We start from the raw sequence: 24,682 nt of genomic DNA, 5'->3' as shown, positions 1-24,682 counted from the left end.
TCTTCAGTCCTGTTTCTGGATAGGAACCATCTACTGGGGGTTCATTAGAAACCAGCCTCCAGGCAAGCCAGCTCTGTGAACTACAGCTGTCTAATTGGTTTTGCTTGTGTGCACTGTCTTAGCTTTTATAATGGGGAAAAGCAACACAGCCTTTCTAATTAGATTGTTAAACATAATAGCTGAATGGCACAGCAGTAAAGAATTTGCCCTACTCTTTGTAATTTCAGAATAAGGCACAGCAAAGATCCAGGATTTTTCCAGCCCATTTCCCCCATCATCATACCCAATGGTAATGAGACTGTTGGTTGTTAGTTTTTTTTCCTGAAAATAATGCAAACAATTGTAGGCCTTGCTAAAATTCAAAATAAATTTCAAAACAGAATTCCAGGAGCAAATACATCTCCCCCTTTATTCTGTTGTCTCTGCTTTCATTTGCTTCAGATGCTGAGGCTATGCACTAATTGGTGTCTTTGTTGGCAGTGAACACAGGGAAAAAAACATACAGTCTTGGAAGATGAACTCCCCTATCTGCCTGGAGGTGGTCCCCCTCAACCAGGGCTGAAATGCGTTGGCACAGTGGGGAAAGCTCCAAAATCACAATTTACTGCACCTGTTTTGTGTATTAAGAAAGGAATTTGGTCTGTCAGTTCAACACCTTCCATAGGCTCTAAATGGATTCAGAAGGAAAAAGAAAGCTCCACAAAGCCAGTTTTCTTCTCAGTGACTTAGATTCAACGTTCTTGCCTTTTTTATAGGTCCTTGCTGCTTTTCACATAAGGACTTCTCCATCAGCATGCTGAGCATGTGCTGAAGGATGCAGAGAGGCCTCTGTTTCCATTTGCTTTCTGTAGAGTAATTCAACACATATCCTCACAGACATGATGTGGATACTTGGAAGGATACCTGATATAATTGCAGCTTTTCCATTTTTTAACAATCATATTCTCTTTTCCTTTCAGGAGTCTATCCTGGTGTGAAAAGATGCTGCATCTCCTCAGGATAGACAGAGTAGTAAGGCAAATAATAAAATATAAAATAAATGCAATTTGTATTGATTCTAAGTTTTAAGTCACTCTTGACAATATGCCAGTGAAATCTGAGCATATTTCACCAGCCTTTAAGTCTTTCAGTGACTTCTGTCAGATACCCATCTGATACCCCAGATAGAAAATGGGGGAAAGGAGAATGGTTTGATAGAATAACCAAAGATGTACTTCCCTATAAATGCTCTGTTTGAAAAGGTGAATTCTTCAGTACTCATGCAAAATAGTAATTTTTCTGGAATAACACAGAAACTGATGTTCGAGGTGTATGAAAAATATCACGAGAAATAGTAAACTATTCAATGTGCAACTGCAGTAAATAACAGCAACAGGAACCAGCTGTGAAAAAAAGATACGAGTAAAAAAAGCTAAGTGCACTGCACTGCACTGGTGGCATGTATAGCTCTCCACAGCCTTAAGCCTTCTGAGTCAAATTAATTTGATTTCTAAACAGTGGCACTTGCTTATCTCTCAGGTTTGCAGCTTGCTCTGCAGAACATCAGAACTAGAAGTCTGAAAGAAATAGGTTGAACCTCATCTTGCACAGTCTCTTTCTATTATGTCATGGTCACACATCCTTCTATTACCAGAAACACTCAGAAGAAACAAATCAGACAATATTTTCTTCCCTTTTGTCTTTAAAATATGAGTTTATATCATGCAGATCTTTTAGCCCTTAAGAAATTGTAGTGCTTAGGTAATAACTGTAAACAGAAGATACTGAAACAAGTTTTGATTATAACACTAGGGGATCCCATAAAGCAAGTTCTCTTCTGTAAAAGATTATCTTTGAATATGGATATGGCAACTAGGTACTTTTAAAAAATTTACATCCATTCCTTGACTAACTTTCCCCCTAGCTCATCCAATTATGATACAAACATAATTTTAATAAGTAGATACAGGTCTATCACAATTGTATTCACCATCTGAGATCTCACCAGAATAGTAACATCTGATACCAAAATTTAAGTTTCGAAGATGTCTATTCAAGACCTTCATCATAAAATGGGTTTGAAGTGACTTTAGGGGATCATTTGATAGACTTTGTTGTCACATGATGTTGTTACATTTTTGATGTCAAAATTTGAGTGTCTCCAGGGATGGAGTTTCCGCAACACTTCTCAGCAACTTGTGCCAGTGTTACACAACCCTCATGGTGAAAATTTTTCTTCCTGATATCCAGTAGAAATGTTCTTGTCTTGAAGTTTGTGCCTATTCCTTCTCATGCTTTTGCTGTGTAACAAGAGAAGACAACAATAAAATCTGTCCTTTGCCTTCTCTCCTTCAAACTGAGCAAATCAAGCTCTCTGAGGCACTCCTTGTACATCAGGTACTTAACAGCTAATCATTTCAATAACCTCTGGTGATACCCTGTACTCATTCCAGTACCTTGGAGTTAGTCTTATCTTGGGAAGTCCAAAATTAGACGTAGGGTTTCAGATGTAGTCTCAGGAGTGCAGAATAAAGAGTCTGTTCCCTCAGTTTGGAAACTGTGCTGTCACTAATTCAAGTCATCCACCCCATATTTTTTTCTGCAAAGCTGTCACCTTCTCATCCTGTCCTGTTGCATGGGACTATTCTATACCACATAGAAGGAATCTACCTTTGTTGAACTTCATGAGTTTTCTGTAAGCCCACTTCTCCAGTGTACTGAGATCTTAAGAGCATGATTCTTACTTATTCTTGCCACTGCTTGTAAGAGAGAAACTTGCCCTCCCGCTACTGGTTGTCATAGCTGCTGAAGAAAACCTTCTGTTGAAAATAAGTGAAGAGTTTTCTCTTTACAACCAGTTAGTAACTTTCACAAAATTTCAGTAAGACCTTTGGCTAGGAAACTCTCACCTATCTAAAGCACAACTCCATAGGAAAGAGTGATGTAGGAACCAGGAGGAGCTGTGGTGCCTATATGCTGCACTTGGTCTGTAAGAGCCTGGGAGGAACGTGCTACTGGCATCATACTCAGTGGGCACTGAGAGGGCAGGAAAATGAGAACTCTTCTCAAGCTGACCAATCTTGAGACAGCTACAGCCTGGAAGCTGTCCAAATGTACATGGGCTATTAGACACTACTAGACTAGTGGAGAAGCTGGTGCCCGCTTTCACCTGTTCAGGTAGATATTCATCAAATGGAAGAAAAGTGTGCTTGAAACCATTGGCTGCTACTGAAGAATTCTTGTTCAATGCCAAAGACTATCACAGTTTAGCAGTAAGAGCTTTTTCTCTGCAGAGTGTAAAGTAGTCAGACTGGAGTGGTTTTTGTGAAAGATGTAGTATAACAAATGAACAAATATGTTCTGCTCATTTACATTAGATTTTATCTCAAAATTTTAGTGAAAAGTAAAAAGGGGAGACAAAGAAAGAGAAGGTTTTGGGGACTGTTGGACAGGAACTTTCAGCATTATTCTTTTTCATTAGAAAATGCCAGTCCTCAAAACCCAAGAATTTTGTGGCACTATATCTATTTTAACAAAACTCTGTGAAGAGATTTTCCATACTTACCAAGACAACAAATGAAAGGTGACCTGATAATGTAGTGAGCAAATATTTTGGCATAGGTAAGAGACCCATCCAGAAGATACTATTCAGTCTTGATTCAGGTCCTTTCTTCCTGATCCAATGATATGAAGTGAAACAGGCCCAAAAGCAGACACAAACCCATTTGTTAGGGCACTCACCTACATTAAGTAGCCTTGATTCCTCACTGTGAATCAAGCCAGGCAAGGGCTTGGCTCTCCTCCAAACAGTCTTCAGCAAATGCTTTAGCCAGAAGTCTACTGTTCTGGGTAAGATTCTCACAAATTCCAGAATTTCAAGGAATGTTTCTACTTTACTCATAAGTGAAATATAAGCATTGTTCCCTGGCCAGACCCAGACACAGGTTCTGCCAAATATATAGAAGACAACAAGGCTGGAATTCATCTCATTTAACCCCAAGCATGCTCTTAGTCCATGGAAAGAATTAGGCTTTTCTGGGGTGTGTTACATCTGGTCTTTTTTAGATACCTTAGATGAGATTTCTCTTACCAAATGTACTTATGTCCAAGCTGGTCTCCCAAGCCTGCCTTGGACCAAAAAGAGCAATGCTCGAGTATGATTGGCCTCATCTAAGGTTAATGTCTAAAATGATCTAAGTGTCTGTTCCCTTCCATTGACCTCAGACTATCTGACCCATTTGACACTGGATGCAATGAATTCTATCCTAAGAGGAAAAGTTCATGCCCATTTGTATTTCGATATATGGCTCATGTCCAGCCTTAATAAAAAGAGAGGGGGAAAACAGGGTTTTAAGACAAGTTTGGGGATGTTTTCTTGGGAATGCTGAGTTTTGTAGGCTTTGGAAAAAGTTGTGTACTGAAACATGTTTTTATGTTGTCAGAGACTAAATAATTAGTAGAACATGGTCAAGATCAAAAGGCTGTTCTATGTCACAGGTAATTAGAAAGTTACCACAAGTATGACACCTAGTGATTCCTGCTGGTCTGATACCTGCTGTAGCTAACCATGTGGATTCAGAGTGAAATGTAATACAATCATGTTGTGTTTTAATTCAAGTTGTCATAGGTTGTTAATTTAAGAACTGAATATATATTTACCACTCCTCATCTCCCAGTTACTATTAACATAAAAAGGAACAATAAGCTTCTATTCTAAGCAAGAATAGTAAGACACCTGGCCAGTGACCTCTCAGAAACCAGTTACAAAGAAAATATGCATGCAATTAAAAGCTTTATGATGATTCTATACACAGCTTTATCAGAATGTAGTCTCACAATACTGTTACTGCACCTTGGGAGAGGGCATGTTTCTTTCTTTTCCTTCTTTCTTTTTCTTTTACTCTTTATTTCTCTCTCACACACATTCTCTTTCTCTCTGTCTTTCTTTCTTCTCTCTATCATATTTGGCATATTTAGGACATCCATTATGTATTGTCTAAGAACCAGTATTTTTGTTATGCAACAGACACAGAAGATGACTGATTTAAAGAAGAATAATTTCATTCGGCATTATTCATATATTTGAAAAGCAGTAAGCAAGAACATTCTATTACTCTGATGCAAAAAAATAGTCATGCTGTGCCAATGATTCATGCATCACTGCTTTTATATACATAAGCTGAAACATTCACCCCCAAATTAGCCTTTGTATCTTGCTGTGATCTACCCACCTCCCATCTTACCCACAGACATTATTTGTATGGAATACTGTTCCTACACTTTCTCTGTACACATATTTGAATACACATGCTATGAAATATAGTCTTAGACTTCTAAAAGACCTCTGGTTTGGAAGTTTCCGTTTCAGAGGGAGAACTGCCATAGCCTGATGGCCAGAAGTGGCAAGCACTTTTAATCACTACAGCTTTTGTTAATCAACTTTGTATGCCGATTATTTCAATATAGTGCTACCAATCACCTTGGGAGGACCCGAACAGCAAAAATTGTAAGTCCCACGACTATGTACAGCAAGCTTGACATGACCTTGAGCTATTCAAGGTGAGAAAGTTACACTTAGTGTAACAAGCTGCCGCATCTTGTCTGTGGGTAAAATCAGTCTCTATCAGAGAAGTAGCAGGCTCTCGTATCACCTGGTTGTTTTTTGCTCTTCCTTCCTCTTCTTTCTCCCATTCCAAAGCTGTAAGTCTCTTCTGGTTTCCATGTTAATAACTGGGTTTTTTAAATCCACCTTTTTTCTACTGGAAGGGGCTTATCTCTGCCTTAAACCTCTCTTTTCTTCCATATTCCTCTTATATGCTATTCTTTCTACCATGTAGTCCTGACACTGACCTCAAGACGTTCCAAAATACTCTGACTCTCTTTTTACCTTTGTTCCAGCAACAATTCCAGTTAAAATTCTGTTTAGGAATTTTTCATTAAATACTTTTTGACCTTCAACAGATACAGTAAATCTGAAAATTTTCATCAGAATGTCCCAGTAGTGATTGCATGTAGAGGACTCAGGGATGCATGATGCAAGACATTATCTTTTGTTAGCTGAACTAGGAAAAATGTCAGACTGGGTTTGAATTTTGGAGGTCGCTGAAGGTGAAATAAGGCAACTTGCTTAAATGTCTTGTCTTAGTCTGCAGAGAAATTCACATTACCTTACATTTGTTAATAATTTGCTATGCTGCTCAAATTTGAATGTATGCCAGAGCATTTTCATGAAAAAAAGGGTTCTGAAGGCCAAGAATGAATTTCTGGTCAAAATAAGAGATAGAAGAATGCACTCACCAATTACCACGGCTTAGTGGTTAGGGCACTTGCCTACAGTGTTGCAGATCTTGACTCAAGTCCCAGATCAACTTTCTTTCTCTGTTTTAGCAAGAAAAAGATGAAAGATCTTATTTCTGTGTGACCTTGGGTTGAGCCATTTGGAAACTTCAGTAGAAAAGAAAACCTGTGCATTGCAGAAAGTAGGAACGCTTTTTAGACCCTTACAATCTCATTTGCAATATTTTTTCATTTGCATTTTAAAACTCTATATGCACATTTACTTTGTAAACTATGATTATTTGCGACAGGTAAATTTTAACACCTAAAATGACATCTACCCTTATTCTTTCTTCCCAGATGAGCTCTCTAGTCGTCTTCCTATCTCCTCTTGTGTGAATACAATAGGCATTCAGAGCTTTTGGACTTCATCTTAACCTAGTTGTCCTTTAGCTATCCTCCTTTAGCTCATGGTTGGCTTTTAACTGAGGTCCAAAGTGGTTATTTACTTGAGATTTTGTTTGTTTGCTTGTTTGATTTTTGTTTAAGAAATATTTCACAGAGATGCCACAGGAAGCACTTCCAGAGACATCCTTTTTTTACTCTTTCATATGTCTAGATTTACATCTCAGTTGTGATGGTGTAATTCCATGAAGACAATGAAAGTAAAATTGAATTAGCCCTCAGTGAAGAAGATTCAACATTGCCAGAGATACTGCTGTGAAGGGCACCTGAACCATGATTTGTCTTGGAGAGCAGACTTGAAAATGCTGTCCCAGATCACAGAGTAAGAAAGCTGAGAAAATGTCATTACCTTCTGCAGAAAGTGTACCCTTTCAAATTCCTGTCAATTTGAAAAACCATAAACTTCATTTTTAAATCATGAGAGATTTGTATTATTAGAGTGAGCTCAGTTCTGCTGAGGTATGTGAGATTTCTGTGAAGGGAAAAATTAACAACATGACAACTATTCTAGAGTATATGTAGTGGCTTATGTGTTTGAGAAAGTACGCAGACATTCCTTCTCCAGCTTTGTAACTGTAACTCAGATTTATCAACCTTATCAAAGAGTTATAGTCTTTATTACGTCTAGAGAATTTTTTTTGTGGTTTTTAACTTAGGCATGCATGAATGATGGTCAAAAGTAATGGGCTAATTTCTGTTCTCATTTCTTTAATATTTGCTTGACTGAGGTCAGAATTGGCCCATTTGGCCCCACTGACATTCATAGGACAAAGCGCAGACCCTGAAAGTTGGTAACAGGACCGAAAGAATGGCTTCATCCTGTCCTGAAATTTACAGCACATCTGTGTGGGGCACAGGGAGGGGGAGTGCGTGTGGTGCTGTCCTCCACCACAGCAGCCGCCCCGGCTGTGCAGAGAAGCCATCCCAGGTGGCTGGCAGGAGGGCCAAGCACAGACACCCTCTGCTCCTCACACAGTTGCCAGGGGCAGGGCAAGGGGGCTGTATGCCTGTCAAAGAAAAGCCACTACCTGCTTGTACACTGTCAATAAGGAGGATTTAAAGGGGGGAGGATTTTAAAAACTCTGCTTGCTGTCACACCTGCCCTGCCAGAGAAAGCAGAAACAGGCAAGGTTGACTAGAGGGGCACACCAATGCAGGGGAAAGACCCCAGGGCATGAAGCTGAGGAACAAGTCCTCTCCAAGGGAGAAGGCAAGGGGCACCACCTGCAGCAAAAGGCTGTAGTGAAGGCTCAGGATGGCCCAGGACCCCATGTCAGCCACCCAGCGCTGTCAGTCCCTGCGCCAGTGGAGCTGCAGCAGGGCCAGTCTCCGGTTCCCCACAGCGCGGCCCTGCCTGGCCACGGGCCCCACCGAGTCAGACCCTCCCGTGGGCAGATGGCCCGGCCTGGCCTCAGCCCGCCCACATCTCTAAAGCAGTGCCTGCATGCCTGGGCTGCTCCAGCTGCCCCAGGGAGGCCCTGCGGCCCCCGGAGCCTGCACCACCAGCCCCTGTGGTGCCCAGTCCATCCCCCAGGCTTCACTCTTCTGAGGGTAAAGAGGCCTTTCTGCATGATTGGGGTGCGGGGTACAATGCCTGCTACATAGCGGCGAGCAGGAAGGGAATATCCTCTGCCACCATCTCTGGCCCTGCTTATACTTCAGTGCCAGCCGCACATCCCCTACTGCAAGCAGGCGACAAGGAACCTTGAGAAGAGGAAGCATTGCGAACAGGGGGAAACCTGTGTTTCACACCTTGGTTTCTGTGCCTGGAGGGCTCCTCTGGCTGCTGCTGGTGGGGAAGGCTACAGAAAGGCTGAAGCAGCAAACTCCCTTCCCAGGTGTGGAGAGAAGTGGGGACTGATAGTCACACTGAGCCATAGCACATCCTCCAACCCGCTCCAGGCCAGGGCTCACATCAGGGTGGACAGGGCAGCCCAACACTCTCTAGTGATTTCTCATCATCACTGTGTTTTGGGCGAAAAATGTATGAACACTCCCACACAGTTCATTACAAAGTATCAGTTGGCAATCTATTCTCATACAAGTTTTCTTCCTCATGTATAAACTATTATGATTATTTAAGAAAGTTAACTGCAGTCATTAAATATTCCCGTCATATGCTTTTGGGGAGAGTTGTTTTCCTAGGCCTGTGACCACACATCAGAATTTACAGCATATACTGCATATACTCTTGGCAAATAGGACTGTGGGGAAGAAATTACAGTGTAAGAATTCATTTCTGTTTTCCCTCTTGTTTTACTGATAGCAGTGAAACGAATTATGAAGGATATATGACTTTGAGTAAGCATTTATGTGGTTCAAAATGCTACTTAAATACTTTCATGTCACCTTTGAGAATGTTATTTCCCTGAGGATTTTATTTTAGTGGTTACATATAAGTGTGCATGTGTGTACACAAACATTTGTGTGTGGCTGTGGAAAGCCTGTGGGGGATGTGTTCTAGTGCATTAGGTTGGGATTTATCAAAGCAAAATCTTGCTAAGGAGCCTTAACCTTTTATAACTGAAATGAAATATGGTGTTCCTTGGGTTTATTTCACCAACTTTAATAATGCCTGTTAATAGGGAAACAAAGGGAGTATCTGAGGGAAGAAATGTTGCTATTGCAAAATGTTTTGAAAAATAATAGAAAAGTTTATATTTTTATTAAACTTTTCAGAATACAGCAGTGATTTCCAAAAGCTAGAAGAGGAGCTGGTGTAATAGTCAACCCAGTTCTGAAAGTTACAAAAATATAGAGGTCTAGAGACAGAAAATCAAGCTGCCATTCTACACCTAACAAAGTACTTTCAACACAATTGTGCTGTAAGAAAGTTTCCATTTCTCTTTATATTAGTTAGAAAATACACTTATAAGAATGAATCTGAGAAAGGGTCGTGGTCAACATAAAACTAGTATCTTGAATTTCTCTCTAGACTCTACCACTTTTTAACATATACAGAAGTGTTTTCTAACAAAAATCAAAATATTTTACCCATAGCTTCACATTAAAAGCTCTAACCCATCATCTCACTTTTGTGGTTTTGTTTGTGTGTATGTTTACCTTAGTGTCTATCTCAAGTCTCAGTAATGTGGTTTCCCTGATTCCTCTAGCTCACTACTCATCTCCTACCTTAGAATCTGGGATTTGAACAAAAAATAAACCCACTTCAACACAAAATGTTTCTTTTTCCAAAACACAGATGCATTTGCTTCCATATTATCTTCACTTTTAGTAACATCCATCAAAGCTAAATCAGAAGGCCACGCTGTTGCTGCAGCTTGCATTGCTGTTCCAGGCTGAACGGGTTACTGGATACAGGGACATGGTATCACAGTCCAGCAAAACAACATCTGCTAGAGTGATTAGAATTACATCAACACTGGTGGACAAATGTTTGTAAAACACTTTGAAGATGAAAAGTCATATGCACAAGATAATTGTATGCAAAATTCTAACAAAATTATGCACATGTTCATGGATTTTCTTCACCATCAAATACTTTATCAAAATCCTCAACACTTTGTTTAGCAAAATAGAATTAAATGTGTCTTATTTGTAAAGACAGATGAATATAAACCAGTGAAATTACGAAGGTCACCATTTCAGTGTATTGAGCCTGATTCTAATGATAGAGGGTAGATTTGTACAGCTACATGCTTATGATCATGTGTTGTCACATTACTCTCCATTTGTGCATATTTGGTTCCCACAGAATACCACAATATGTGTCTAGGGACTTTGAAGGCAAATAAAATGCAAGCAGATCTTTGGAGGTCACATGATATATTTTTTGTTGATAATGTTATGTAAATATATAGCTGGACGGTGCAAAGGACCCCATATCTGAACTTTGTGAGTGTCCAGAATGCAGCTCACAGTCCTTGTGTACTGGCAGACATAAAGTATGACCACCCAGGCACTGAGGGTGAAGCACGCTGAGGAGCTACAACAGGCTTCAGCTGGAGATCCAGCCAAGCTAATCACAGGCGAAGGAACTGTTCTGAGAACAATTTCATCATGGAACCACTAAACTCCAGAGGCAGCAGTTAGCAACAGTTGCCCAAAAAAGCAGAATAACATTCTCGTCTGCCATTGAGTTCAGATGATGTGCTTCCAGCCTCCATCCTTTGTATGTGTGTGTGTGTGTGTGTGTGTATGCACATAATATTGCATTAGCTCATTTAATGACTGAGAGGGAGGGTGCCTAAAATTATGTTTTATTATACTTTTATATATTGAAAACATTGGAGAGGCAAAAGAGAAAAAATAAGTCTGTGTTGCTGTGGCCAGTGTTTACTGATCCCTGACATGTGACCTTCCTAATATAAAATACAGGTTCTTAACAGTGGCCCTGCATATGATAGCATTATTGCAGAACCAATCCACTGTGAGCATAGTAATAGACTAGATGATGTAAAGAAATTTTTTCAGCTGCCATTTTAATTATCAGATAAACAAGTCTTACTATCAACAGAGCACAAAACCTTAACAATTTGCTTGTGCAACAACCTGCATAAAACCCTCAGTCTTTCTTTACTTCTCACACTGGAAAACATCTATTAAATTTAATCCTCCTCTCCTGTGAGGCAACCTCCATCTCAAGTTGGGAATTTAGTATTTAGGATATGCAAGCAGTGACAAGCCTTCAGGAAGTCTACAGTACAGTTTGGAAGAAAAACCTTTGGACTTTCTGACTTCTAATATTCTACTCAAATTTTTGTCTCTTCCAATTACTCATCAGGCTTCAGTACTCATCTAGTCCCAGAATTCATCAGAAGTGCAAGTGCTTTGTATAAACTAATCATCTTGGATGGGGAAAAACTGGCATTTCCATAAGATAACCCATTCTGCCTATTGAAATAATGTCCCTTCAAGTGTAATGAACATTTGATTAAGGTGTTCACCTTTGTCCTTCAGATATGAAAGAGATTTAAAGAACTAGTCATGCCTAAAATCAGGTGAGAAGAATGTTACCTTTCCAAATTTACTCTCAGGTTGTAAGCAAACTTCCAGACCTTGTATGTTTACGCTGGACAAGTAATTCCTCAGACAATGCTCCTTTTGCTTATTCCATTCCACTTTCATCTGAATTATTCACTGTGTTGCACTTTATAAACATTTACAGTTGATATGTTCTGAATGGAACAAATAACAGTTTGCCTGCTATGAATGTGGGCTTGTCTGCCAACTCCAATACCAGTTGTACAGAGAAAGAACTTCTTCACTTTCCCCTTCAGGATATCAATGGGAAATATGTTATAGGAAGAAATTTTTTTTCTGCTGAAGAATAGCATTCAGTGCATAAACAATTCACTTTGCAGAGGACCCTGAAGCTAGAAAAATGTTCCTTTAGGAAAAATATTTATAGCAAACTGTATAATAACTGTAGCTATTTTTTCCTCTAACTTTTTGCTGTTATTAAAAAATCCTCTTGACATTTTTTATATTAAAAATAATTTTGTCAGAAAAAAAACCAAACAGAAACAGAAAACTTAAAAAATAAAATGCCTAACTGAAGAAGAAGCTTGTGGAATTACATGAAATGGTTAAAAAATGTTAAAAATTTGTGTTTAATGTTGCGGGAGAAGAAAATCTCTGTCAAAATTTCTTACAATAAGCTTGTTTGTTCAAGATCCTTGGGAGTGCTTTGAAAGCTGCAAAAAAATGCCAAGCAGATCTGTACACTTAGGATGACTGATGTCTTTTGGATTGAAATGGCTGGTTTTCACTCAGTGTCACAGCACTGCCATCTGGGATTATTACTCCATTGGATCCCTTCACATTTTTGACAAATACAAAAGCAGGTTCCCAGGCCGGAGAGCACCAGTGTGCCTCCACAGCCCATGGGGACAGCCTCAGTAAACACACGGAACTTTCCATGTGGCCTAGTTAATACTGAGAAAGAGATAAGCAACCTTGTACCTATGGTAAAATGAGATTGTAGCCCTGGAACTGGCGTTACCACTGAGCAGACAACACAGGGTTTTTCTATGGCATGATAGGAGGCATTCTTTTTTCCAAGTAGGCAAAGCTGGATTTTAAATCCCCACAAAATGCAATAAAGGCACACACAGCATGCACATTGCTTATCACAACTCAGTGTACAATTTGTATCTATAGTTTCATACTCATTGTGTCAGAGATGCTAGTGAGTCCTGATGCTATGTTCAAACTCAGTCTCACCTGTCTGAGCTCAATGATCAATTCTTGCAGCAAACTAAAGGGGGTCTTCAGTACAAGTCTCCTGAGAGCTAGCTTGTAGCAAGCAGAACACATAGCAGATATCAGTGTCATTACAAGTAGGATAAACCCCTTCCCAGGTGAGCGGAAGGAACATCTTTCTTTGCTCCACTTCAGCCAGGCACTGCTTACACCCACAGAGCCAGAGAGCTGCCCTTGCACCCCATGAAGGAATGTTTTCCTGTGATATTCTAAGTGGGATCTCTCTATCCAGGTCACAAAATGAGGTTTAATAATGTCCTTCTAAGGCAATGGAGACCAGTATCATACAACAAAGGCCATGAAATTAATAATACTCTGTTTCAGTCTGCGTGAAGTAACCACTTCCAAGGCGTCAATGATCTCCTTTCTTTTTGAGACCTGGTTCTGAGATGGAAGTAGTGTGGCAAAGAAACACAAGTCAACATACAGAGCTACAAATAAGGGAAGGGCAGCACTATTTGGGATAGCACCTTTGTTCAAGAGTGAAGATACAACTAAAACCCTCCCCTCACTTTTATTTTTATATGGTTCCCAGAACCTTGATGTTTTTATGGTGATGACCTTGGCCTGGGAGTTGAGCGAATGAGTATGTCAGTCCTGCAGGACAAGGGAGCACCTATTCCAGCTTTCAAACACAGCTAGCGTAAGTTTTGCTCCATACTGCAACAGCTAGCACTCCCTGTACTTCAGCTAGCTCCTTGGAAGCAAATTGTGGGAGCCCTACAGTGCCCTCGGCAAAATGCTGAATACACAACACAGCTGCCATCCTTGCACTCTGAGCACACAGACATCAGCCTCCTGCTTGGAGATGGATGTTCACACTATTCCCAAAGCACTAAGGTGGTGTGAAGGGTCTGGCATCTACTGATGAGAGATACCAGCAGCTGTGTTTTCTTTGAGACTGAACTATCCCAGCAATGAGGTTGCTTGACAATTTTCTTTGGAACTGTGTTTTTAACTAAATACATTTCTTTCTGAGAACAAGGAAATATTCTCAAAAATACTTTGAAAAATTGAAATTAAATTTAAAAAAAAAAAAATCTTCACATATTGGAGAATGGATTTTTGACAAAATCTTGCATTTTTCTGCTGAGTGCATCAGTGAAAATAAGATAATCTTCACTTTGCATTGTGAGTGTAAAAGAGGCAGTGCAAAGTAGTAAATGATATGCTCATTACATGACCTCTCTGGAAAGTGCTATGAGGAAGAAAAAACTACTTATGAGCCACAATGTCCCTTCTTAAGGATTCTTTGGGAGTTTAGACAGAACAAGGCCTTCAGGGCTTGGCTTTGGAACATACACACCTCCAGTAAGGAGGAAAAACTATCAGGAAAAAACACGTGAGTTTAATGTAAATAATTATATTAAGTCTCCCATGTTTGAACATATTTTCTGGTGTGAAGGACTTTCTTTAAGCAGAAAGTGACTACCTGGTGTGTTTTGGATCCTAACTGAAGGGAGTACACCCCCTCTCATCTGCACAGTGAAATCACATCTATGCTGTTAATGAGTCCACATGAAGACTAAGAGCCTCCTGCACATCTCCTGTTGCACTGAAGGGAGAATTCAGGACTTGCACACAAAAGTGGATGACTTCTGTTCCAGAACCGTGATCCGTTTTCAGCTGGCTGCTGCACTGATAGTCACATTTGCTTTGTAACCGAAGCGTGCTGGAAAGCTTCCCCAGTTTGATTATTCCTTCCAGAGCTGGTGAAAGCATGCATTATTTTTTACCAAGTTATCTTGTTTAATCAGGACTAAGTAAACATATTACATACTAATAATAAAATCACTGGAAATTCTCTACTTAATCTCTCTGATTTTCTTTAAAGGGTTTAAACAAAGACCAGCAGGATCTCTAATCTTACGATCAACAAAGTTACATCACCAGCAGCCTCTGTTTTATCTGTTTACAGATCAGGCTAATGTTGTTAGAGGGTGGTGACATTAACTGTTACTGTATCAGTAGAGAGTGCAATTGCATTAGGCAGGCCGAACCTTGCTGTCACTTCCGGTTGCAATTACTTAGAGGAAACTCCACAGATTATTTTTAATACCATGAGACATGGTTGTGGCTAAATTTGGACCACTAGATCAGAGTGTTGCCATTGAAAGAGCTTTAGGAGCCTTTGATGAAGTCTTCAGCCATGCAGGAGAACCCCCCAGCTGCAATGCCTTTTGCTAGTGCATGCTCTTCCCCTGGGACAGGCAACCCCAGCTAACTGGGTATGGAGAGAGGAACCAGTAGCAATGAGTTCCGTCTGCTCCCCACTCCTTTGACGTGATGTCCCTCCAGCTGAAACTTGTCCTTCCACCCTCACACTCTGCCGGGTCGTGGGGGCATCCTGAGTGCAGGCAGATAAGGGTGCAACTGGCAGTGCAGGGAGTCAATCACCAGCCCATGCAGAAGGCACCCTGAGATGGGGGCTGCCTCCCATCTCAGCCGCTGCAGGGCTGCAGCGTCACCTTCCCTGCCCTCTCCCCAGGCTGTGTCCTGGAAAGAGGCGCAGCTGATTATCATCATGCCTCCCACATAAGAGGGATGTGCTGGAAGGAGCATTACTCCAAAGAGCCTCCCACAGTTCCTCGCTTGAAGTTAAAAGTCTGATCTAACCCTTAACAAACAGGAATAAAAGTACTAGGGAAGGAATTTTAATTGGCCAACACTGTAAACGCTTTGAAGATGCTGTGTCATTATTGACTAACTTTCAGCACACCTGAGCCAGCCAGAGGGCAGTGATGTTGGTTTTGAACCTAGGATATTACTGTTATTGTGCCCTAGCACCCCAGTGTTAGCCTATATCATCTCTTTCCATTGAATAGATCCATTGTGCCTCAGAGTGTCAATAAAATCTTGCCTTGCTTCTGCACTGAGTTTGCAGGAAAGGTTTGATGCTGGTTTCTTCTCATACCTCTGCCTGGCACCGTTCCACCACCAGCACATGGCTCACCCACATGCAATTTTGAGCATCCACAGAGCACAGCAGCATAGCTAACCACCTCCTCTATCCCACTTCTTCCCAGGAGTCCTCTCCCTGCCCTGAGCATAACAACACGGTGTGAGCTGGTTTTCCTTCATGCAGCTGCCAACACAAAAAGAGCAAGGTTAGACAAGAAAGTAGAATTCATTCGGACTGACATGAAATCAGAAGTCTTTGGTTTGTCATCCAAATGGGAACCTGAAAGGATGCACACTGAGCCCAACAAAATGTTCCATATGGCACTCAGATAATAAGTATTTGTCAGATAAGACAAATAAGCTGAAGAAGTTATTCATAATGAGCTACTGCTCAGCCCCATCACAATGCTTTTCATCAGACATGAGAACCATCTTTATATCCTTTGCTGAAGAAAGTCAGAAATTGTATTTCTTAGTCTTTTCAGGTGACCTAACCATAAGATGCTGGGATTTTTTTTTCCCTATTTTTCTTTTAGAAAATGTCCTTTTAGTTAAATTAAATGGCATCTGATATTTGGATGTCTGATGCCCTTTGGCTCCAATGCAATCACACTAAAATCTTGGGAATACTTCCACTATAAAATGCAACGAATCATGAAGCCCAGAGGAAGAAACTTCTGTAACTATTTTCTTCTCCAGTAAGGACATACTGGACTAAATCTGAATAAATCAGCTTCTGCAGAAAAGTAAATGAGACATTATTGACGGGAATTCTGCCAACACTGATAACTAAAAAAGATCACTGCTTTATATTTTTGGTCCTTTTAATAGCCCTTTTTAAAAATCCAGGAGACAACAGCAAGCTTTTGTTACATTCATTAATAGTTTCTTGGGTACTCCAGCCTCCAGAAATTTATTCTCTGCTTTTAAATCACTAGTTAACAATTTCTGAGAATAATTTTTACTCCTTTCTTTTATTCTAGCTCTGTAGCCAGTGAGAGAGTGCGCAGTACACGTTCCCAGGCATAACCAGTGCTAGAGGCAACTGCAATAGGAACAAGGGACTGCTGTGGCAGATGGACAAACATCCCCTGCCATGGATGGGGGAAGGGTTTCAGCACCCTCAGTCCCACCAGTAGACTGTCCCTGACAGCAGTACGGTTCACATGATAATAACAGTGACAAAACAGCACAAAAATAGTTCTACTGTTACAAGTCTATACGTTTGTATATCTGCATCTTGGTGAGGGCTTTGGAAACATTAAGCCTATTCCTACAAAGGTCAGTAGGTGGTATATGTGTTACCCTGAGATGTTCAAATGCCTGAGTAAAAATAGACTGTTGAATGAGAAACCTTCTACAAATGAGTTTTCTAATAGCTTTGATATTGTTGTCAGCACAGATTTCATGGATGAGCTGAAACTAGCCTGAACTTGCTGTGCCACCCAAGTTCATCAAAAACTGCAGGAGGAGCTTGGATGCGGAGGGGAGAAAGGCCCTAAAGGTGATTCCCACCACCTTTAAACCTAGACCAGTTGTCCAGAACAGCTCCAATGGTCTCTTTGTGGTTCACCATCAGCTGGAAGAAATCATCTGAACCATCATAGTTCCCAGACATGAGACCATGCAAAACAGGTGAGAGACAAGTATACAGAATTCAGTAACATCAGCCTGAGAAAGTTCAGGTTAGATGTTTCTTTCAGACAAGCACTTCATATACATCATGACCTTCAGAGACTGTAAACTCTTATCCTGTTGAGGTTATTTTAAATCAAAGGCCAGTGTGCCAGCAGCTGCACAAGTGAGGAATGCCTAAGAAAATAAATACCAGTTAGAGTGCTATTTAATGCCGTTAACTGCAGTGGGTGGAGGCTGGAGGGCAGTAGCTTTTAACAGGTTTTATTTGAAAGACTAAGTCAGTGTGGTTGTCACGACAGTTGTCTTTGTGGCTGAAGTTGTATTGCTAACAGATGGAAATCTGGCAGCTTTTTCTAATTTATGCAGATGCTTTGTAGAAGGAGTTACCATCCTAAGTGATTCTAACATTAACCTTACACAAACTTTTCTCCACTCTGTTAATAAACAGAACATTTTAAGGCTGTTCTGCTCAAAACAGTCACAGAAATGTTCAACTGTGCCTCCCTTTTCATCTCTTCAATTACTCTTGACAATTTAGCATGAAAATTCTTTTGCATAAAATCTCTTACTGAACTGAAAATTGGATATGTAGCAAAAGACAGTCTAGTCCTCAAAATATCCATTTTAATTATAAAATTACCTACCTGGTTGTGTCTTCATTAATGAGCTAAGCTTGTGGACTGTCTTGTTCTTGAAAGCTGGCATTCAGTACAATACCTAACAAGAATGATTTAACGAGAGAAGTATCTAAATTGGCAATCATTTAAAAGGACTGAATAATATTCTTAATAGCTGTGTAATGTTTCATCTTTTTGCTTTGATTGGCACTTTTTTAATTGTTAACACTCTTCAAACTGGCAACACATTGCCTCATTCTAATCTGCAGTGAGCCCAACTATATTACACACCATTGCAAGTGCTGAACAGGATCAGCACGAACACACCACTGAGACATTTTAATACATTTTGTTTATTTTATGGATCTCTGCCTGCTCTTTACAGCAGATTTTAGGAAATCGGGAGACCATATACTTTTGTTTTGCCTGGAAATGTAGTTGTGGAACTTACTTACTAAAATGTGTTTGTATAATCAATGCCCTGATCAGCTGAGTAAAAAGATAATTACTATTACAGCTGTGTCCTCAAAGAGATGACTGATTGTGTGCATCCATACTGTAGGTGCCTTAAACGAATGAGAGCAAAACTCCTGAAACTATTCACTGTGTCCATGTACATATGTAAGAATTGGACCCTCACTAGCTACAGGCACCAGTTATACAACTCTGTAAGGAACACAGAAGAAAATATGAAATAGAGACAGACATGCAGATCATGGGAGAATTTCAGAGGAGTCAATATTAGTTTTGATTCTTTGAGCATTATCTGCATGATTCATGAGCTGTCTTCTAGGTCTGAGCAATCTAACGAACCAAGATGACTTCCCTTAAATAACACACCCACTCTAGAAACTAAATAGCGGAGTTAGATCCTAAGCTTGGATGCCATATTCAAGCAGGCCAGATCTTTCCATGGAAGCTTTCAAATGGATTTTTCCTTTGGCCATTGTCTTTACAGGAAACACTGACACTTACTTCTGGAGATCTTTTCTATCACCAACTTAAAAGTTAGGCAGAAATCAGTTTTGTCAAGAGGATGGCTATCCTTTTTTCCCATGTTTACAAGGAGCCTGACTCACCTGCAACCCAGAATTGTCTGCCTTTTGATGATGCGGTCTGGAGTGGTGGCAGCTTCAACTGTGAAGTATTCTTCTCAACAGCCCCAGAGCACAGAGACACTATGGGCAGAGAAGTGAGGTTGGTTGCAGTATCGGCAGCAAGTTTGCAGTCATGTGTCTCGGGCTTTAGTGAAATGGCTGCTGTTTCCTGCCTGGAAAGCTCAGGCAGCTGTTACAGAATAGAGAGCAGCTGCCCCAGCAGGGCAGGGGTACTTGCCTTCTGCTGCTTTACACCCCGAAGGAGGATCTTGGCTGCATATTAGACTCTCCTCTTTTTTCCCTAGTGATCATGTGAGAACAAATCTCAGGTTGTGGTGACTAAACATGCCCTGAAACTAGTTGTAAGTAAAAATTTCCAGCTCCCTCCTGAGGGGTCAATATAATTCTTCTGGATTCTGTTGCTGAAGTGACCAGATCATTTGTTATTTCTCATTTATTTATACAGGCTTCTCTGTCAGGATGCTTCACCTGCCCTGCAGAACATCAAGAAAGTGACAAACTTTCTTTTAAATCACTTAAAGTTTAACATCCAGTGTCCCGGACAACTTCTGCTGGAGCTCTATAAAAGTGATACAGACATTCAGGTGACAGAACAAGAGCTGTGTTACAATAATGACTGGGGAGGTTGAATAGAGGTGAGGACTGTAGGAATATCTCCCAGTTCCTCTGACTCTGAAGTGGCAACCCAGCAAAGGAAATAATCTCTGCTTGCTCATAGATCTTGTTTTTCTAGTAATGGGACTGGGAGATTGCACTTCCTAGAGTGTTTTAGCAGTGCCCCAAGTTTCTCTGAATGGGCATGTCAGTCAGTGGCCATTTCTGAAATCCAGGGCATTTTGAAATAGAAAAGTCTTTCAGTTGCTTGACAAATGTTATGAGAGTCCAGAGGGTTAGACAATATGTCAGGTGGGAAGTACTGTTAGTCCCAAACAGTTTTACGAGAAATCTAAACCATAAAAATCCAAATTCTGTGCATAAGTAATACTACACAATTGAGTCTAGTAAGCATTTATAGCACTTTGTGCCTCGGGCGTCTTGTGAACTAAAAAAGATCAAAGGCTGAGTGCCCTCAGCACTCAGTCAGGCCTTCAAGAAGGGGTCTAATAGCCCTCCTAGTTAATGGCTGTCCCACAGGAAACACTGAGCAGCTTGAAGAATAGGGCCCCAAATGCATATTTGGCACCCAGTTAAATTCTAGAGTAAGTATTCAGTATTTTTTTAATCAGCATTCATTACATCCTAGTATAAACCACAGCTAAAAGAAATCCCATGCATCTAGTTTAAATCTTGGTCATTAATTAATTAACCTGCCACTAACTAACAAGATTCTTTAGAACAAGAGTGCATCTATTTTAGTTAACCTGTTACTATTATTGTTCCTATTTCTGCTATTTTTCCTTCAGTAGCCTATTTACTGTACATTTCAGTTATAAATTCATTACTTAGTAATAATGCATGAAGTATGTTTTCAACTTTTGTTACCTATGTAAACACAGATCTTTGAAACAACTTATGCTAACTTCTACTGAGAATAGGTTAATTACTAGGCTGACTGATTCTAAGTGTTCTGAAGACTGTGGTCTCAAGTGAGTTTTACATTTTGCATTTCATCTCAAAACAAAGCTAAAACGTTCACATGTCTAGAAAGAAAGCTGTACTTCAGTACCATGTCCTATGATATTGGTACTCTCACGCACGTTTTATACCCATATTAAAAAAGCACCTCTAGTATTTGCAATACATTAAATGATTCACACTGCAGGTTACTCCAGGTAACAAAGTTCCCTGTCAAGTACTGCACTGTTATTTCACTTGATTCTACATGGAGAAACAGCAAATGCACAGTGTCACATTCAAATAAACCTATTGCAATTTTAAAAATACATAATGAACATCTATCTGACACAGTCATGTCTCTCTTCAAACCCAAGAATTAGAGACCACCAGAAGCAGAATTATTAATCAAATGGTATTCATTGTAGTAACAAAATACTAGACAAAGGCTCATATTCTGCTCTGTTCTTCTCTTATAGTCTCACTACTTGTGGTTTTGTAGGATGCATTCATTGGGAAACAACATTTTCTCTTCATTCTAAGATTCAGCAAAACTGGAGTGGCCATTATAGATCTCTTTGAGTGTACAAAACAAGCAGCTTTTATTCATACAATCCAGTTTTAAACCTCTGTTAGCAATTTCTTGTGTTGATTCACATACAGAGGACACCGACTCTGCATGTAGAAACTTTCTGGGAAGCTTTACTTTCTTAATGGGCAGAATCTACCCTTGCAAAATGCAGCCATGCAAGGACCTTCAGAGTAAGGCTGGAAGCCATTCAGAAAGTTGCTATGCTAGGAGCATAAAGAACGTCATCAGAAGTGTTGGGGGAGATGCTATTTCAGCTTTCCAGAGGTTTGAGTGAAGGATGAGTGAATGGTAGATAGAGGACTGGAGCTTGGTTCTCACTCCAAGACATATGCACTACCCACAGAATCACAGCTCCTCTCTTCTTATGTTTTCAGTAATAATTGCTTACTGGACAAAACAAAAATGAGCCTTTTACATTTTGTAATATTTTACAAATTGAATAAAAATTAGCCATTCCCAAGATCTTTCACATTAACACCTATCGAAGGAGCACAATACATGATACCAGACTGTCAATTCTGATCAAAAAGCTGAATTCTGTCTGCTTTGCCATGAAATCCCAAGTCAGTAAACAGAGCAAAGTAGACTGTAAATCCAGGGTAAGAGGAAAGAAGGGGCTGGTAATGGCAGCATAAAGTTTAATGTATCTGTGGAACATACAACTGCCACCCAGAAATGTAATAATTGAAAGCATAATCCATTTCTTTTAAAGTTATTACTATAAAGAGAGTAACATCATCCGTCTGAGTCTCACCTCATGGTTTTCAAGGAAAGCTTTTTCTTAGGGACACTTTTTAGGGAGATAAGGCAGAACACTGCATTTGAAGCAGAGGCTGCAACAAACATGTGCATGCTCCCTTGCTACCTCAGCCTGAGACACACTTGGAAGAAGTTATCACAGATCTCAGTGTCAATCCTTCCAGGAGGATATCAAACCAGGCTTTATTATAGTCGGTTCCCTACATATCACCTTGAACATTTGCATACTTTAGAAAAGACACTATTAACCTCTTATTCTTACTAGAAAAAACAGTAACTGAAAGATTTTTTTTCTCTGTACATCTAATTGCACATCGAATCCATTTGCCAGTGAGCTCTTTGGTCAGTTAATAAGATTGTAGCAGAAATCATTGTTAAAGCCCATTAACTCAGACCAGCGTTAATTTCCAGTATGTCAACTCAAAGGTCAGAAACATTTTTCCACTGGCATTTTTTGGTGCATTTGTATATAAGGGTACAGACCTACTCAGTCTTTAGTCTTTCACACTTAAGCAAAGTGTTTATATTCTTTCATTATTTGATCCTGTGTAAATGCTGTGTAAAGCAAAGTAAATGCAAAACAAAGTCTTTGCAGAATGAGGATCATGTGTCTGACATGAAAAATCATTTCAGGAGTCTTCAGACAGTTTTCTCCCTCCTCACCAATCAAATTTTGACAAATATATAAGTACATGTAGTGTTAATTTTTTAACAATAATTTTGTGGATACTGATTAAGAAAAACAGAGAAACAGTCAAGTGTCAACTGAATCAACTGTCCTTGGGAGTCCTGTAAATCCATTGTAATGGTTGATCCTAATATATAGAATTTACATCAACTGCTGTTAATGCAATCTAGAAGAATACATCGCTAAATTTACCACTATATTTACCCCTACTGTGTCTATATGTTCTAATTAACCTGGCTGTCATCCTTCACCGATTCCAGCAATCAGCTAAAGCAATTGACATTTTTAGTGTGAGACCAACTAAAAGACTCTACAGCTGTCAGACGAAATACTGCGTAAAATTAATAGATGTTTTCAATCCAGTTTAGAAATCTTTGAATCACCTAACTTATAATTAATTTTCCTCAACAGAATAGCCTAAAATGATAGTCTGTCTGTTCATCCAGTTTCCTCATTTGTTTGTGTAAAGGCTCTGGTATTTGCATGTTTGTTTTCTTCATAAATTAGTGTAATTCTTAAAGGAAAGTAAAGAAGAACTTATGCATGCACAGAATGGCAGTAACATAAGCACCAAAAGCTGAGGTCACTCTGCTTCCTAACACATCCTGACATCCCACCAATCTTAGTCAAAGACATTTTAGCCTTTTAAATCTATTCACTATCACCTTTTCCTACTGAGGGTATCAGAGTATCGTTTGTTCTCTACAAAGCAAAGCTTAACAAACTCATCAAAATGAAGACAGTTCCTTCCTGAGAAAGTAGTGTGGAGATTTTTTCTGCTAACTTCCATAAATGCTGGATCGCTCATAGAAAGTATCAGACAGAGGAAACAAATGTGCTGGTTAGAAGGATGTAATAATAGCAGGAAAAGGTAAAGCAGAAGCCACTGCTCATCACACTGAAGGTCTGTAAGTCATTTGGACTCCTCTGATTTTACCATGCCTAAAGGATCTAATTTTGCTTGATACAAGAAGGAAGTAATCTGCAAATGGTGCAATTGTGTACTGCTGTCCAAGAGGAAGAAGCAGCTGAATGTTGAATGGGTATAGAGGTATTTTCCAACTAGTAGACAGGAATTTGTTAGCAATAAGAGTATGGGTAGATGTTGAGCAATGTTGCAGTAGTCACTTTTGAAGTAACAGCTTTGTAAATGTTTTGAGAGGTGTGTGATCACTGCAGGCCTGCACTGCATCAGAAAACTGAGCTCTCTCACAGCAGATGCCATTGAAAGATGTTTGGTGCTAACACAGCTGTCCATAAAACTTAGTAGGGTGCTGCTGGAAACATGAAAATTGAAGTATCAGCTGATGCTGTCAAATTGGAGACTTACCACTCAAACTGGAGACACCACTTCCAAATGGATACAAGTCCTTTCCTATTGGAGGTTTTCATTCTGAACTTTAAGATTTATTTTAACATAGTTGTAGCTAAAAGAATCGTCACAGAAATAACCTTTCTGTGGCTCACTACAGGATGGAGATGGTTCATCAAGGTGTGTTTTGTAACAATTCCATCAATAGTGTAATCACAAAATACTTTCAGAAATATTGTATGAGAAATGCTAGATTCAAACAGCCCCCAAAACAAGGAGATATCCTTTTAAGTCAAATTTCCACCCCTGTATAAAGCTGATGATGAAAACACAATCTGCCTTGAAAGAAGCTCTGCTTTATGTAGCCTTATTTCCTCTGAAATGCTGACTAGAAATTGAAAACTACCAATTATAAATCTGTTCATTTATATGAGGCTTGGCTTTTTATTTTGGATAGTTTAGAAATGGTGATGTATACAAATGCAGTGAGTGCTAAGGGCAAATGTGTTAAATGTGCGTTTCTGACGTCCTGCTTATTGCAGAATGGGGCGGGGGGGG

This window comes from Athene cunicularia (genome assembly GCF_003259725.1).
Source record: "Athene cunicularia isolate RWA chromosome 1 unlocalized genomic scaffold, athCun1 chr1_part1, whole genome shotgun sequence".
Lineage (NCBI taxonomy): Eukaryota > Metazoa > Chordata > Aves > Strigiformes > Strigidae > Athene > Athene cunicularia.
Note: the sequence above shows the minus strand (reverse complement) of the source record.